At 50.6% G+C, this 16,658-nt stretch overlaps 1 protein-coding gene across 4 annotated transcripts in view; it reads left to right on the forward strand.

Annotated features, from left to right (window-relative positions):
- The window catches only part of KIAA1671 (KIAA1671 ortholog), a 245,469-nt gene continuing 228,811 nt past the window's right edge, over window positions 1-16,658 (forward strand). For 2 of the 4 annotated variants that reach the window (XM_055105445.2, XM_055105444.2), the window contains exon 1: window positions 12-107. The gene's annotated coding sequence lies outside the window, so the exon portion shown is untranslated. Of the gene's footprint in view, window positions 108-16,658 lie in introns of all 4 variants that reach the window. The other 2 variants (XM_055105446.2, XM_034948910.3) reach the window with 2 other exon arrangements.

Here is a 16,658-nt window from a genome sequence, read left to right on the forward strand (position 1 = left end):
GGCCCCGCCCCCAGCAGGCTAGGCTGCGCGGGGCTGCGGGCTCCCAGGGCAGGTGCCGCGGGCTGCGGGCAGGTGGCGGCGCGGCGCGGGCTGGCGGTGGCTCCACGGTAGGTTGCGCAGCGGCTGCGGGCAGTGGGGGCCGGCTGGCCGCCTCCTGTCCCCGGCCGACGAGGTAGCTGGGGGTGACGGCGGCTGGCGAGGGCCGCCAAGTTTCTGCCCGGCCGAGGCCCCGGGAGAAAAGTTGGCAAAGTTGGCCGGGGAAGAGGCGGGGAGCCGGAGGATTTCCCCAGACTCCGGGTCTGCGGGGAGGGAGGATCCCGGTTTGGGAGCCGGGGAATCCGTCTCCCGAGACTTGAGAGTGGATCCCGCGGGAAGATCCCGCACAGGGCAACCAATGGATCACGTGCCACCCGGTTGGCGACTTGGGAGTCGATCCCTGGAGGGGATCGGGCGCTGGAGGCCTGGGGTCCCACTGGATCCCCAGTCAGGGGTGACGGCGGAGGGTGATTCGAGACTGGGAGCGAGAGGATCAATCTCCTCCCACGCCAGCCTGAGCCTTGGGAATGGATTCAGAGAGATCCCGTGGCTAGGAGCTGAGGGATCGCTGGAGATCTGGGTTACTCAGTCTGGAGCTGCTAGGGTCTGGACATTTGTGCGGGTTGGAGGCCCCGGAGGTGGACAGTGGGAAGCAAGGGCGGCGAGCGAGACGGAACCCTGGTCGAGGGGAGCCCGGAGGACAGCGGGGTGGTTCGGGGGGCGTGAGAGGGGCGGCGCGCGGGGCCCCTCGGACGCGGAGGCTCCGGACACGTCCTCTCGGCCTGGCCTGCGCCCCCCCTCCGCTCGTCTTCCCAGGGCGGAGGCGCCCTGATGGGATTAAGCCTCAGTCCCCCTGTTACCAGGCAGGCCCGCGTGGTCCCCGCCCCGATGGCGGCGCGGCCCACCCGGGCTCACGGGTGGGGCCCTCGGGATGGGAAGCGGCTCGTTGACCCCCACCCGAGCCTGACCTTTTCACACCCTGCTGGCACAAACTCGCCTGGGAGTGGGGACGCCGCGCCTTAAAACCCTGCTGTTTGTCCAGTCCCGGAGCAGGCGTGTGACCTCCACCGCGCGACGCCTAGGTGGCTAGGGCTTCCTGCCTGCCGGGACTGAACTTTCTCTAGCCAGGAGCAGCCATTATCTTTTGGAAGGGAAAGGACTGTACCTGTTGCACAAAGAAAAACACTTTCTTTGCACCTTTTTTGTGACCTTGGGCAAAACACTTAACCTATCTGAATCCAGATAGGGACCCTCTGGGCAAAATGGGCTTGGCCTAGGATGGATCGGAATGAAGGGTATGAAACAGGTAGGGGCTCTATAAGTATCAGTGCCTCCCTCAGTCTATGGCCTCTCCTTTCCCATGCCCCATCCCCTGTGCTTGCCTTACAGTATCTAAAGATTCCAGAAACCCTACTTGCTATCTTTTGAAACCGCAGGATTAGAGAGCTATTTAGCTTAACCTTTCTTCCAAATGGGTTAATTGCCCCTCTGATCCCCCCTTGCAGAGAGAAGCTCTGAGGTTTGGCTAATGAGTAACCAAGACATTTGGACAAAGCTTCTCCCTTGGTCTGGCTTTCCCTCTGCTAATCCATCAAGGTTCCTGGACAAACATGTGTGCACCCCCAGACTCTGGCGCCTCCTTCCTTCCTGTTGCAGCCAGGGACAGTTCCCGAGGAATTTGTACAGACACAAGCCCAGATCTTGGTGGTTCTGGCAGGGGGATCCTTTTTAAAGGATTTGCATGCTTGACAAGGGTGCAATTACCCAAGAGAAGTGCAGAGTTTCAATGCAGTGTCTGGACATACATTTCAGCTGGGCACATGAACTGGCTGGCTCCATCAACCAGCGTGTATTGAGCACCTATGTCAGGAGCACTGTAGAAATGGTGTGGCCTAGGGCAACTCAGGATTTGTCCTCTTGGAGTTACTTTCCAGCTATGGAGCAGTCGGCTTGCCCTGCAGTCTAGTACTGATTCTTGATGTTGGGGATACAGTTCTCACCCTAGGTTCAGAGGCTGGAAGCTGCCCCTACCCCCACTGGAGGTCCTAGGGGCTGCTTTTTTTTTGTTCGTTTTGTTTTGTTTTTTGAGATGGAGTCTCGCTCTGCAGCCCGGGCTAGAGTGCAATGGCGCGATCTCGGCTCACTGCGACCTCTGCCTCCCGGGTTCAAGCGATTCTCTGGCCTCAGCCTCCGGAGTGGCTGGGATTACAGATGCCCGCCACTCTGCCCGGCTAATTTTTGTATTTTTAGTAGAGATAGGGTTTCACCATGTTGGCCAGGCTGATCCCAAACTCCTAACCTTAGGTGATCCTCCTGCCTCCGCCTCCCAAAGTGCTGGGATTACAGGCATGAGCCACTGCGCCCGGCCGGGGCTGTTTTTTATTGAAGGCTGACCTTGGCAGGAGAATGAAGGAGCCAGTTGTCTGGCTCTGAGCATTTCTCCTCACCAAGCTACATCTCTGACCAACTCAGAAACAGAGCCTCACAGGGATATTTTATATGTGCATTCATTCATTTATTTATCATTTGTTCCTTCAACAAATATTTCAAGACGCTGTGTCAAAGATGAGGCTAGCAGCCACATCCTTAAGGGGATACTTTATGCCCTGAAAGTCTTTGTGAACATATGCATTTGTCTGGAAGGGGAGAACTATGATCATAGGAGGAGGGGCTGATGCCTTTGGCTATAAGGAGGGATGAGGGTCAGAGAGTTTAGTTTTCTCGACAGCCAGTGGGAAGAGGTTGGTGTTATGGGCTGCAGAAATGGAATAGCTTGTGCAGAAGCCTGGAGGTAGGTGAGTGCCTAGGATGTTGACTGGGGCCAGGCCAGCCATGCTTAGTGGTTTGGACTTTATTCCTGGAGCGTGGGGCGCTGTGGATCACAGTGGAAGGGTCTCTGCAGGTGAGGGGCAGGATCAGATGTGTGTTTTGGGAAGCTTGCCCTGGCTGGTGTGGGGAGGCTGGATGATCGGAGGGTCATGCCAGGAGGCTGGGGGCCAGTAAGCTGGCTGCTAGAAAAATCCAGGTGAGAGGCCAGGCGCGGTGGCTCACGCCTGTAATCCCAGCACTTTGGGAGGCCAAGGCAGGCCGATCACGAGGTCAGGAGATCGAGACCATCCTGGCTAACTTGGTGAAACCCCATCTCTACTAAAAATACAAAAAAATTAGCCAGGCGTGGGGCAGGTGCCTGTTCTCCTGGCTACTTGGGAGGCTGAGGCAGGAGAATGGCATGAACCGGGGAGGCGGAGCTTGCAGTGAAGCAAGATCATGCCACTGCACTCCAGCCTGGGCGACAGAGTGAGACTCCGTCTCAAAAAAAAAAGAAAAGAGAAAAGAAAAATCCTGGTGAGAGACCGCGGTGCGCGGTGGACTGGACGTAGAGACCAATGGTGTTGGAGGGGTGTTCACTGACAACTTTGACATTGATCAGTGTTACATTTAGAGAGCCACTCACTTTGAAGATCCCTTCCTCAAGGTGGGTGTAACAGTCTACCTGGGGTAAGGAAACCCCTCAGAGGGAGTGGTATCAGTACTGAATTCAGTTTAGCAAACCTGCTTTAGAACCCTGTGCCTGTTCAGGGGTAGGTATAAAACATGCCAGTCCTCAAGGACTTCCTGTGGGGAGACATGGGGCACATTATTCCCATTTCACTGATGCAGGCCTCTGTGGCATTGTGAGGCCTTTGCCAGGCAGCAGTGGCAAAGCAGGAATTTGAACTCCCTTCCAACTTGCAACTAGTGAATATTTGGGTTCAGGTTAAGCCGTAGAGAAGCAACAGAGGAAGGTGGGTTTCAGTTGGGTGTGGAAGGGATAAATTGAAGGAGCCTTCCAGGAGGAGGCAGATAGAAGGGAGGGAGCCAGCCAGCCGGGCGTGGTGGCTCACGCCTGTAATCCCAGCACTTTGAGAGGCCGAGGCGGATGGATCACGAGATCAGGAGATCGAGACCATCCTGGCTAACAGGGTGAAACCCCGTCTCTACTAAAAATACGAAAACAAAAAATTAGCCGGGCGTGGTGGCGGGTGCCTGTAGTCCCAGCTACCCGGGAGGCTGAGGCAGGAGAATGGCGTGAACTAGAGAGGCAGAGCTTGCAGTGAGCCGAGATAGTGCCACTGCACTCCAGCCTGGGCGAGAGAGGGAGACTCTGTCTCAAAAAAAAAAAAAAAAAAAAAAGAAGGGAGGGAGGGAATCAGCCAGAGATAGTCCAGGGCAAACCCTGGCCCTGCCTGCTCCTGGCTGTGGCCTTGGGCATGGTTATGGTTTTGAGACTCGACTTCCCTATCTGTAAAAAGGGCTCATGATAGGATACTCCCATTCTCAAAAGGTTCTTATGTGAGTTTACTGAAGCAGTGTATGGACAGTGCTAGGCCCTGTGTCTATGCTCTGTAAGGGGTGGTATGATTATTATCACTATAGCCTGTCATCAGGATAAGTCCCAGGTGGGTGGTGCTTTGCTCAACCTGGTGTGTGCATGTGTGTGTTGGGGGGAGAGAGGGAGTGACCCACAGGTGATACTTGAGTCTTAAAGGATGAGTAGGAGGGAGGGCTGGGACATTCCAGGCAGAAGCAACAGCACTGGCAAAGGCATAGATCGCCTGGAGAACTGCATGCCAACTGATATACCCAGAATTCAGGATGTGCTGAATGAATAAAAGTTAGACCATGGGCAGCAAAAATTCCTTTTATACCCCAGACACTCCCTGAATTTCTAAACCTGAAGGCTTTGGCAGGTTTGGGGCAGAGAGGAGGGCAGGAGCATCCCTGTCTAGGAGTTCACTCTCCTTCTTCCACTCACCCATCCAGATTATAGGAGTGTGAACCTAGATAAGCCATGTCCCCCCAGGACCTCAGTTTCTTCCTCTGTAAAATGGGAGGACTGGGGAGAATGTAGGTAAAGCACATAGTGCATCAGAGCAGCGCTGTTATGCCAGAATCTGGGCTAAGCTCTTTTGTTCCTTTTTTTTTTTTTTTTTTTGAGACGGAGTTTTGCTCTTATTGCCCATGCTGGAGTGCAATGGCAGGATCTCGGCTTACTGCAGCCTCCACCTCCCGGGTTCAAGTGATTCTCCTATCTCAGCCTCCCGAGTAGCTGGGATTACAGGCATGTGCCACCACGCCTGGCTAATTTTGTTATTTTTATTAGAGACAGGGTTTCTCCATGTTGGTCAGGCTGGTCTCGAACTCTCGACCTCATGTGATCCACCCAACTCGGCCTCCCAAAGTGCTGGGATTACAGGCACCCGGCCTTTTTTTTTTTTTTTCCCTAATATTTTACAACAAACCCAGGTGGTGCCTGTTTTTGAGACCCTCGACTTTACAGTTCATGAAACTGAGGCTTCAAGAGGTTATTGATGTGCTGCGAGGTCACGCAGCGGGAAAGTGGAAGAGCTGGGATTTGAACCCAAAGCTGTCTGCCTCAAAGCCATGCCCTTCCCACTTGCATGACTCCCAACACAAAGAGGGGTGCTTCTGCCTAGTCTCACTACTCAAACTGCTGCCATTTAAGAAGAAGCTAAGGCCAAGCACAGTGGCTCCCGTCTGTAATCCCAGCGCTTTGGGAGGCTGAGATGGGAGTATTGCTTGAGCCCAGGAGTTTGAGACCAGCCTGGGCAACATAGCGAGACTGTCTCTGAAAAAACAATTTAAGACCGGGTGAGGTGGCTCACGCCTGTAATCTCAGCACTTTGTGAGGCCGAGGTGGGCGGATCACCTGAGGTCAGGAGTTCGAGAGCAGCCTGGCCAACATGGTGAAACCCTGTCTCTACTAAAAATACAAAAATCAGCCAGGCGTGGTGGCAGGGCACCTGTAATCCCAGCTATGCGGGAGGCTGAGGCAGGAGAATCGCTTGAACCCGGGAGGTGGAGGGTGTGGTGACCTGAGATCATGCCATTGCAATCCAGCCTGGGTGACAGAGCAAGACTCTGTCTCTAAAAAAAAAAAAAAAAAGGTTAAAAATTAGTCTGGCGGTCAGGCACAGTGGCTCACGCCTATAATTCCAGCACTTTGGGAGGCAGAGGCAGGTGAATCACCTGAGGTCAGGAGTTCAAGATTAGCCTAGCCAACATGGAAAAACCCTCTCTCTACTGAAAATACAAAACAAAACAAAAAAATAGCCAGGTATGGTGGCACATGCCTGTAATCCCAGCTACTTGGGAGGCTGAGGCAGCAGACCACTTGAACCTGGGAGGTGCAGGTTGCCCTGAGCCGAGATTGTGCCACTGCACTCCAGCCTGAACGATAGAACAAAACTTCGTATCAAAAAAAAAAAAAAAAAGAAAAGAAAAAAAATTAGCCTGGCAGTGTGTCAGGCTGTGTCCCAGCTAATTCAGAGGCTGAGACAGGAGCATTGCTTGAGCTCAGGAGTTCGATGCTGCAGTGAGCTTTGATTGCACCACTGCACTTTAGCCTGAGACAGAGTGAGTCCTTGTCTCAAATAAATAAATACATAAATACATAAAAATTTAAAAAATTAAAATTAAAAATAAAAGGAAGCTGGTCAAGCACAGTGACTCAAACCTGTAATCTCAGCACTTTGGGAGTCCGAGGTGGGCGGATCACTTGAGGGCAGGAGTTTGAGACCAGCATGGCCAACATGGTGAAACCCCATCTCTACTAAAAAAAAATAAAAATAAAATAAAAAAAAATTAGCTAGGCATCATGGCAGTTGCCTGTAATCCCAGCTATTCAGGAGGCTGAGGCATGATAATCACTTGAACCTGGGAGGTGGAGTTTGCAGTGAGCTAGATGGTGCCACTGCACTCCAGCCTGGGCAACAGAGTGAGACTCTGTCTCAAAAAGTAAAAATAAAAGGAAGCTAACAAACAATCGAGGCACATATATACACACACACATATATATTTTTTTTCCTTCAATGCAATGAATATTTTATTGAGCATCTTATGTGGGCAAGGCACTCTACTTGTGAAAAATTCAAAAGATCACCTGCCCTTAGGAATCCTCTGGTCAACTGTACGAGAAGAAGGAAGGGGGCAAGGTGAGACAAGTAAGCAAATAATTATGGACTTGACTTCTGGGCAGAAGCTATCACAGCTACATTTGTTAATTGCTCAGTTAAGTGACCTTTGAAATGTTCTATAGCCATGTCTCCATTAAGAATATGAAATACGGCCGGGCGCGGTGGCTCACGCCTGTAATCCCAGCACTTTGGGGCCCCGAGGCAGGTGGATCATTTGAGGTCAGGAGTTCGAAACCAGCCTGGCCAACATGGTGAAACTCCGTCTCTACTAAAAATACAAAAATTAGCCAGGTGTGGTGGCGCCTGTAGTCCCAGCTACTCGTGGGGCTGAGGCGGGAGGATCACTTGTACCTGGGAGGGAGATTGCAGTGAATCGAGATCATACCACTGCACTCCAGCCTGGCGACAGAGTGAGACTCCGTCTCAAAATAAATAAATAAATAAATAAATAAATAAATAAATAAATAAATAAATAAAATAAAACAAATAATTTCACACGTGAATTAAAAATAGATTTAGGTACTTTCCCATTTCAGAATGTGTTGATTTACCTCATTATTTTTAAAAGCTGAATAAGGCCAGCTGTGGTGGCTCGGGCCTGTAATCCCAGCACTTTAGGAGGCTGGGTGGATCACTTGAGGTCAGGGGTTCAAGATCAGCCTGGTCAACATGGTGAAACCCCATCTCTACTAAAAATACAAAAATTAGCCAGGCATGGTGGCACGTGCCTGTAATCCCAGCTACTCGGGAGGCTGAGGCAGGAGAATTGTTTGAACCCAGGAAGGCGAGTGTTGCAGTGAGCTGAGATCGTGCCACTGCACTTTAGCCTGGGTGACAGGGCAAGACTCCGTCTCAAAAAAAAAAAAAAAAGAAAAAACTGAATAATTTCCAGTGCATGAAGGTGCTATGAGCTTATTTAACCGATCCCCTGTTGATGGACATTGAGTTGTTTTTCAGGTTCTTTTTTTTTTTTTTTTTTTTTTTTGCTATGACCCAGTCCCGCAGTTAACATCCCTGTTGACATGTCTTTGCACATTTGTTGCAGTAGGCTGGAGGACAGATTTCCAGGATGTGGAACTTTAGGGAGGAAGGGTGTTTAGAACGTTGAAATGACCTGCCCAATTTCCCAGCAGAGTGGCTATACCTTTCACACTCTTACCACAGCTGTGCGAGAGACAGCCTGTTTGTATATTTCAGAGAGAAGGAACAGTGTTTGGCTGTCTCTTGTCTTTGGCCATAGGACATGGCCTCTGGCCTGAGGGAAGGTGAGAGTTCTTATAAGTGACAACATTTTGTTGCCCTTGGGGTTCTTTTTGTTGTTGTTGTTGTTTTTGTTTTGAGACAGGGTCTTGCTCTTTCATCCAGGCTGGAATGCCATGGTGCGATCTCAGTTCACTGCAGTCTCGACCTCCTGGGCTCAGGTGGTCCTCCCACCTCAGCCTCCCAAGTAGCTGGGATTACAGGCATGCACCACCACGCCTGGCTAATTTTTGTAGAGACGAGATTTTGCCACATTAGCCAGGCTGGTTTCAAACTCCTCAAGCGATCCTGCTGCTGCCTCAGCCTCCCAAAGTGGTAGGATTGCAGATGTGAGCCACCACACCCAGCCTGGCCCTTGGGTTTTAATACAAACTGCTGGAGACTCTGTCTCGGAAGATATTTGCCCATGTACACACGAGTCTTTCTGGACATATGTGGTCCCTGTATTAGTCAAGCTTTTCTGTGATCATACTGTGTAACAAACATCTCCTACATCGCAGTGGCCTTTAACAGCAAACATTTGTTTCATGCTCACGAGTCAGCAGGTAGCTTGGCTGACCTTAGCTAGGCTTCGCCAGCAAGGCTGGCCCTAGGCTTTGGATTGGGTTCAGGTCTGGCTCGTGAATCTTCATCCAGATTCACAGGCTGAAGGGTGGCAGCCAGCCAGGGCACGCTCTTCTGTGGTGGACAACAGAAGCCTCCGTTCTGAACTGAGAAGCTGTCACTTCTGCTCTCATGCTATAGGCTGAAGCAAGTCACATGGCAAGCCTGACATCAATGAGTTGAAGTCTACTCCTCTCATGGAGGCTGAAGAAACATTTGCTGAGCAATAATAGAACCTGCCACAATTATGTTTCTGATGGGGTAGGACGGGTCCTTGCAGGAGTAGAGGGTCTGCCTGGAGGGCATGGGTAAGAATCATGGCTCATGATTTGTGTGGGACAAGTGGTCTCAGAGCAGAGGCTCTGGGTAAGGAGACCTGGTTTGAGTTTATAACCAGAGACAGGCAGTTCACCAACTGAGTCTCAGTTTCCTTATCTGGAAAATGGGAATAATTTGTCTTCTCTGGCGAGCTGCTGGGAAGCTCAGAGATATTACTGCATAAGAAGGTGCTTTATACCTGTGAGGTGAGATGGGAAATGAGGGATGATTGTCTTGATGATGATTTTTGTGCTGGAGCTGGCTTACAATCCCCTGAGCAGTGACACCTGTAGCCAGTAGAGTGCGAGAACGCAGCGACGCCAAGGTGAGACTGGGAGGGATAGGCCTGGGTTTGAATCCCAGCTCTGCTCGTTATGGGCCACGTGACTTTTGATCAGCCTCATCACATCCCTCAGCCTCAGTTTGCCTGTCTGTAAAAGGGTCACAGTGTGCTTGTGCCCATTAACGAGGACTGTGAAATGCTTGGCATGACGTAGATGATAACCAGATGGTGGCTGTGAGGATTGGCATGGAGCTGAGGGGGTCCTGATAGGGGCAGAATGAGGAATTCCGCCACCCATTCCCTTGGGAATATTGCAGGGAAGCTGGAGCCAGACTGCTTGGATTCAAATCCCAGCTCCACCGCTTACCAGCTGTGTGGCCTTATGCAAGGCAGTTAACCACTCTGGGCCTCAGTTTTCTCATCTGTAAGCTGGGAGTAATAATAGAGCTGGCCTCATGAGGTTGACAAGCATTAAATGTGTTAACATATGGCACTTGCTAATGAATTTACATGAGCCTTAGCTAGTATTGTTAGGATTACTAGTATTATTATTAGTCTGCGGCGGCCCAGAGAGGTTGCTTCCCTTCCTGGGAGCCACCAGGGCCTTGGGGAAAAGAGTGATGAGAAGCAGATGCTTTTTGGGGCCCTGCTTCTGAGCCGGTGTGCTTTCCCCCTTCTGCTGTAGCTGATACGGGTCAGCCCAGAGCAGGCCTTTGAGGATGGCCAAAGTGCCTTTACCAACCACACAGCCCTTCTGAGTCCTGAAGCAGCCCTGACCCAGCCAGAAAAGAGTCATGGGGAGCTCTGATCTAAGAAGTATTCACATGGCGCCACTATGAATGCACTCAGCAGGCTTCTGGGAGCCCAGGTTTATGAGTATCCGCGGGGGTCACTGAGCTAGCTGCACGGTTAGAGGCCACTCACTCTCTCCTTCAGTTGGGCATCTCTCCATAAAAATGTATCATGCACTGGGAGGCCGAGGCGGGCGGATCACCTGAGGTCAGGAGTTCGAGACCAGCCTGCCCAACATGGTGAAACCCTATCTCTACTAAACATACAAAAATTAGCCGGGCTTTGTGGCGGACACCTGTAATTCCAGCTACTTGGGAGGCTGAGGCAGGAGAATCACTTGAACCTGGGAGGCGGCTCTTGCAGTGAGCCAAGATCACGCCACTGCACTCCAGCCTGGGCAACAAGAGTGAAACTCCATCTCAAAAAAAAAAAAAAAGTATCCTGTATTGATCTCATGCCAAGTCTGGGGAGAATGAGAATCTGCTGGGTGTCAGGGGTGGGTTTCCAAAGTAAGCTGGGTGGGGAGGGAGCATCTGGGGTTGCTTCCTGTGTGACCCTGGGCAGCTGGCTCCACTTCTCTTAGCATTTCCTGTCTGCACATTGTTCAGATGGGCCACTGTGTCATTGGTGGTGAGAAACGACAGCCCTTGACCTGTGCGCTGGCTTCTGCCTAGACTCTTTGCCTTTAGAAGTTTGCAGGAGATAGGCCGGGTGCGGTGGCTCACACCTGTAATCCCAGCACTTTGGGAAGATGAGGCAGGCAGATCACGAGGTCAGGAGATCAAGACCATCCTGGCTAACATGGTGAAACCCCGTCTCTACTAAAAATACAAAAAATTAGCCGGGTGTGGTGGCAGGCGCCTGTATTCCCAGCTACTCAGGAGGCTGAGGCAGGAGAATGGTGTGAACCTGGGAGGCGGAGCTTGCAGTGAGCCAAGATCGCGCCACTGCACTCCAGCCTGGGTGACAGAGTGAGATTCCATCTCAAAAAAAAAAAAAAAAAAAAGTTTGCAGGAGATAACTGAGGCTGCCACTCATCTTTATGCAGACCCCACTTTTGAGAATAATAATGTTATCTGTAGTAAAACAAAAATAGGGCTGGACACGGTGGCTCACATCTGTAATCCCAGCACTTTGGGAGGCCAAGGCAGGCGGATCACTTGAGGTCAGGATTTTGAGACCAGCCTGGCCAACGTGGCAAAACCCTATCTCTACTAAAAATACAAAAATTATCTAGGCATGGTGGTGCATGCCTATAGTCCTAGCTACTTGGGAGGCTGAGGCAGGAGAATTGCTTGAACCTGGGAGGCAGAGGTTGCAGTGAGCCAAGATTGTGCTATTGCACTACAGCCTGGGAGACAGAGGGAGACTCTGTCTCAACAAAAAAACAAAAAACAAACAAACCCCACAAAAAACAAAAATAACAAGTGAGTATTAACTCTGTCCTAGGCTCTGTGCTCATCATTTTCCTATGTACTTTTTTTTTTTATTTGTTATTTTTGGTATTGTTCTGTCACCCAGGCTGGGGTCCAGTGGCGCTATCACAGCTCACTGCAACTTCCATTTCCCAGGCTCAAGTGATTCTCTCTCCTCAGCCTTCTGAGTAGCTGGGACCAAAGGAATGCGCCACCATGTCCAGCTAATTAAAAAATTTTTTTGTAGAGACAGGATCTTGGTATGTTGCCCCGGCTAGTCTTGAACTCCTAGTCTCAAGTGATTCTTCCGCCTCAGCCTCCCAAAGTGCTGGGATTAAAGGTGTGAGCCACCATGCCCTACCCCTATACATTGTTGTATTTGATTCTTGTGACTCCATTTTACAGGTGAGGAAACTGAGTTTTGGAGAAGGAGTCACTTGCCCAGGACCATACTACTGGGAATGGGGAATGTGGATCCATGTAGCCTGACTCCAGCCACCATGTTCTGAATCACTCCTGTTGGTGCCCCTCTGGTGGTAAAGCAGGATGGGCAGAGCCGAAAAATCCTAGTGTTAGATCCTGTTCCCACATGTTGATGCTGTGTGGCTTTGCACGAGTGATTTCACCTCCCTGAGCCTCAGTTCTTCTGCGGAAAGAAGATGACAAAATTTCTTCCATGAGGTCATTGTAAGATTAGATACAGCAACCATTTATAAAGTCTCTGGCACATAGTAGGCTCTTAAAAAAAAAAAAGGGAGACCTCGGCTGGGCACGGTGGCTCACACCTGTAATGTGTGTGAGCACATTGGAAGGCTGAGACAGACAGATCACCTGAGGTCAGGAATTCGAGACCAGCCTGGCCAATGTGGTGAAACCCTGTCTCTACTAAAAATATAAAAATTAGCCAGGCAGGGTGGCGTACACTTGTAATACCAGCTACTCGGGAGGTTGAAGCGAGAAAATCGCTTGAACCCGGGAGGCTGAGGTTGCAGTGAACTGAGATCACGCCAGTGCACGCCAGCCTGGGTGACAAGAATGAAACTCCGTTTAAAAAAAAAAAACGGGAGACCTCCCCCATAAAAAGATGAGCTTAGACCAGGCGCAGTAGCTCACACCTGTAATCCCAGCACTTTGGGAGGCCAAGGCAGACAGATCACGAGGTCAGGAGTTCAAGACCAGCCTGGCCAACATGGTGAAACCCTGTCTTTGCTAAAAATACAAAAAAATTAGCCGGGCATGGTGGTGACACCTGTAATCCCAGCTACTCGGGAGGCTGAGGCGGGAGAATCGCTTGAATCCGCGAGGTGGAGGTTGCAGTGAGCCAAGATTGTGCCATTGCACTCCAGCTTGGGCAACAAGAGTGAAACTCCATCTCAAAAAAAAAAAAAAAAAAAAAAAGGAAAAGGATGAGCTTAAGGTTTCAAAAAATGTGTGTAAGTTGTCCCAAAGAATTATTTTATAAATCATAATATAAATCTTCCTTGCTCGTTGTAGTAGCAGAAATAGCAACAATGGCAGTAATAAAAAGTAAAAACTAACACTGATTCACTGCTTCTTATAGGCCAGTTCCTCTGACATAGATTTTGTGTGTTTATAGGATCCTCATAACAACCTATGAAGAAAGATGGGAGTGTTATTCCCATTTTACAGATGAGGAAACTGGGGCTCCAAAAGGTGAAACGCCTTGCTTTGCAGCTAGTGGCAGGCAGGGAGGACTAGAGCTTTGTTATTAATACATGAGAATCTCATTCCAGTGTAATACCCCTGCCTGTTGGAGAAACAGCTGTATTTTCACAGGCCCCAGGTCAGGGCTGAGGCTCCCAGCTGACTTTGTATTGATAGTTCTTTCCTTTTTGTTTTGCTTCCTCAGGGAGGAAAGCCTCTTCTGGGGAGTCCTGTTTACCGATGGCTTAGCGAGCACTGCCGAGGGAAGGAAATTTTGGGTCTGTAGGGCCTCCCTGCAGAAGGGGAGCCCAGCGGGTGCATTGGGTGCACCGAGGTCACTGTACACTCACACCACCTGGCCTGTCTGAACTTGAAGCCTGGGTTTTGGCAGGCACTGCCCGCTCAGCCTTGCCCAGTGCCCTGGGCAGGGCTGGGGAGTGACTTGGTTAGGGAACTCCCAGTGCCCTTTGGCCTGGGAAGCTGCCCAAGTTTGTCTTTCCCTTTCATTTTAGGCCCCAGCACTGGAAAGTGCTTGTCTTTGTTTCTAGAATGCTTGCTCACCTGCATACCTGGGACTGTGCTTATCAAGTGAAGAGGTTCTAGGCAATGAGAGAGAATATAGAATGTATTAAAATGAGTCCTGGGCTGGGCATGGTGGCTCATGCCTGTAATCTTAGTGCTTTGGGAGGCCGAGGTGAAAGGATTGCTTGAGCCCAGGAGTTTGAGACCAGCCTGGGCAACAGAGTGAGACCCTGTCTCTACAAAAAATTAAAAAAATTAACCAGGCGTGATGGTGCACACCTGTAGTCTCAACTGCTCGGGAGGCTGAGGCATGAGGATAGCTTGAGCCAGGGAGGTTGAGGCTGCAGTGAGCTGTGATTGTGCCACTGCACTCCAGCCTGGGTGACAGAGCAAGAGCCTGTCACGAATGAACGAATGAATGAATGGGTTCTAGGCCTGAAGTCAGGCCTCCTGAGTTTTAGTCCAGCTTCTGTGCTGTGTGTTCTTGGGTATACCCCCTCCCCTCTCTGGACCTTTTTTTTACAGGAGGACAAGGAACTGGATAGGTAGATTCTAGAGCCTCTTATTTCTGCCATACATCCTGGGAAGAATTAAAACCAGCCTTTTAAAAGACAGGGCCTAGAAAAATCACAATTTGCTGACAGGGCCTACTGTGTGCCAAGTCCCTTGTTAGGGAGGTACTATGTTAGGTGCCTTCTTGTCAAATCCTCGGAATGACTCAGGCAGTTGGTATTACCAACCCCCTTTACAGTTGAGGAAACGGAGGCTCAGAAAGGTAAAGCCCTCCTCAATGTCATAAGCTTGGGGTAAGAGGCTGCAGAGCCTGTATTTGAACTCAGGTCTTCCTCCTGCAAAGCTCTGACTCCATCAGAAATACCTTCTCTCCCATCAGAAGTTCCAGTGCTGTGTGTCCTTTCTTCTCTTGGGATAGTTGATCATTTTCATCTTTGTTGTTTGTTGAGCATCTACTGTTTACCAAGGCCTGCACTGGGCCTTGGGCCTCAGAGCTGCCTGGGGCCTGGCCTCCGCCCTCAAGGAGGACAGAGAAGAGGAGGCAGAGAGCAGCAGGCCTAGGGCTCTGATCCCAGCCTCGGCCCCATTGTCCCCCAGCCTTGAAGCAAAACCGTTTCCCTTGACACACTTAAGACTTGGATGAGGGCCGGGCGCGGTGGCTCACACCTGTAATCCCAGCACTCTGGGAGGCCAAGGTGGGCGGATCATGAGGTCAGGAGATCGAGACCATCCTGGCTAACACAGTGAAACCCTGTCTCTACTAAAAAATACAAAAAATTAGCCAGGCGTGGTGGCGGGTGCCTGTAGTCCCAGCTACTCGGGAGGCTGAGGCAGGAGAATGGCGTGAACCCAGGAGGCGGAGCTTGCAGTGAACCGAGATCATGCCACTGCACTCCAGCCTGGGCGACAGAGTGAGACTCTATCTCAAAAGAAAAAAAAAAAGACTTGGATGAGACAGGACGCTTTGGCAACCAGTAGACCACCTTCTTCTTGGAGAGGCGAGGTGCCTGGTTACTGTCAGATTTAACTCGAGAAAGGCAGTGGTAATCCTTCCAAGTCCTGCCTTGATGCAGATGTCTTAATCACAGCCCCTATGCCTTCCTGTCCTTTAATTCATTAAAAGGTAGGGAAGGGGGGCGGCGGGGCAGGGGAGAAGGCAGCAAAAAGCATGGAGGAATTTTTGGAATGCCTAGAATGCTGGCTGACCTAGCAGAGCAGGTGTGAGCCATCTTCCCTGGCTTTGGTTGGAGTCTGTTGGGCATGCCTGGAGGCTCTCTGGGTGCCATCCAGTTCTTGTCCCTGAGGCCTGAGTCACCCCAGGAAGGTGGCTGTGCTGTGAATCCAGCTGCAGCCTATAGTAGAAGATGCCACCTGGGTCCGGAGCCATGCAGCCCGCAGTCACGTCCTGGCTCTGTTTTCTCCCCAGCCATGGGAATGGTTTCCTGTATCCACCCCAGCATCCACACCCATGGAATGGGGGTGCTGATGTCTGTCTTTCAGCCTGGCTGGGAGCTCTTAGCAGGGTCACACGGTGGACGCTGAGACAAATGGAGTGTCCGTGCGATTCTATCTGGGTGGGTGGTGATGTTAAGTAAAGCCCCCACTGTGTGCATGGAGCTGTCTGGAGTACTGAGACATTCCCAGACTTTTATTGATTACATAATCTTATTCTTTGGGGGACCCGCCTGCTTACTTGGCTTCCCCTCCACACCATGCATGTGTTGGGCATGAGATGACTCTCTTTCTATTTTCCAAATTGATAATTTTTATGCTCTTTTTGTCCTTATTATGCAGCAATACATTTTTATTGTTTTATTGTTTTGTTTTGTGTTGTGTTGTTTTGTTTTGTTGAGACAGGGCCTTGCCCTGTCACCCAGGTAGGAGTGCAGTGGTGCAGTCATGGCTCACTGCAGCCTTGACCTCCCAGGCTCAGGCGATTCTCCCACTTCAACCTCCTGAGTAGCTGGGACTACAGGTGTGTGCCACCATGCCGGCTAATTTTTAAAATTTTTTTGCAGAGACAGAATCTCCCATTGTTGCCTAGGTTGGTCTTGAACTCCTGGACTGAAGTGATCTGCCCACCTCAGCCTCCCAAAGTGCTGGCACTAAAGGTGTGAGCCACTGTGCCCGGCCTCGTTTTTGTTGTTGAACATTTCAAAATGTAGTTGTCCCTTGGTATACTCAGGGGATTGGTTCCAGATCTCCCTCAGATACCGAAATCTGAGCAAGCTCAAGTCCTGTATATAAAATGGTGTAGTATTTGCATATAACCTA

The sequence above is a fragment of the Pan paniscus genome, chromosome 23 (genome assembly GCF_029289425.2).
Source record: "Pan paniscus chromosome 23, NHGRI_mPanPan1-v2.0_pri, whole genome shotgun sequence".
Taxonomy (NCBI): Eukaryota; Metazoa; Chordata; class Mammalia; order Primates; family Hominidae; genus Pan; species Pan paniscus.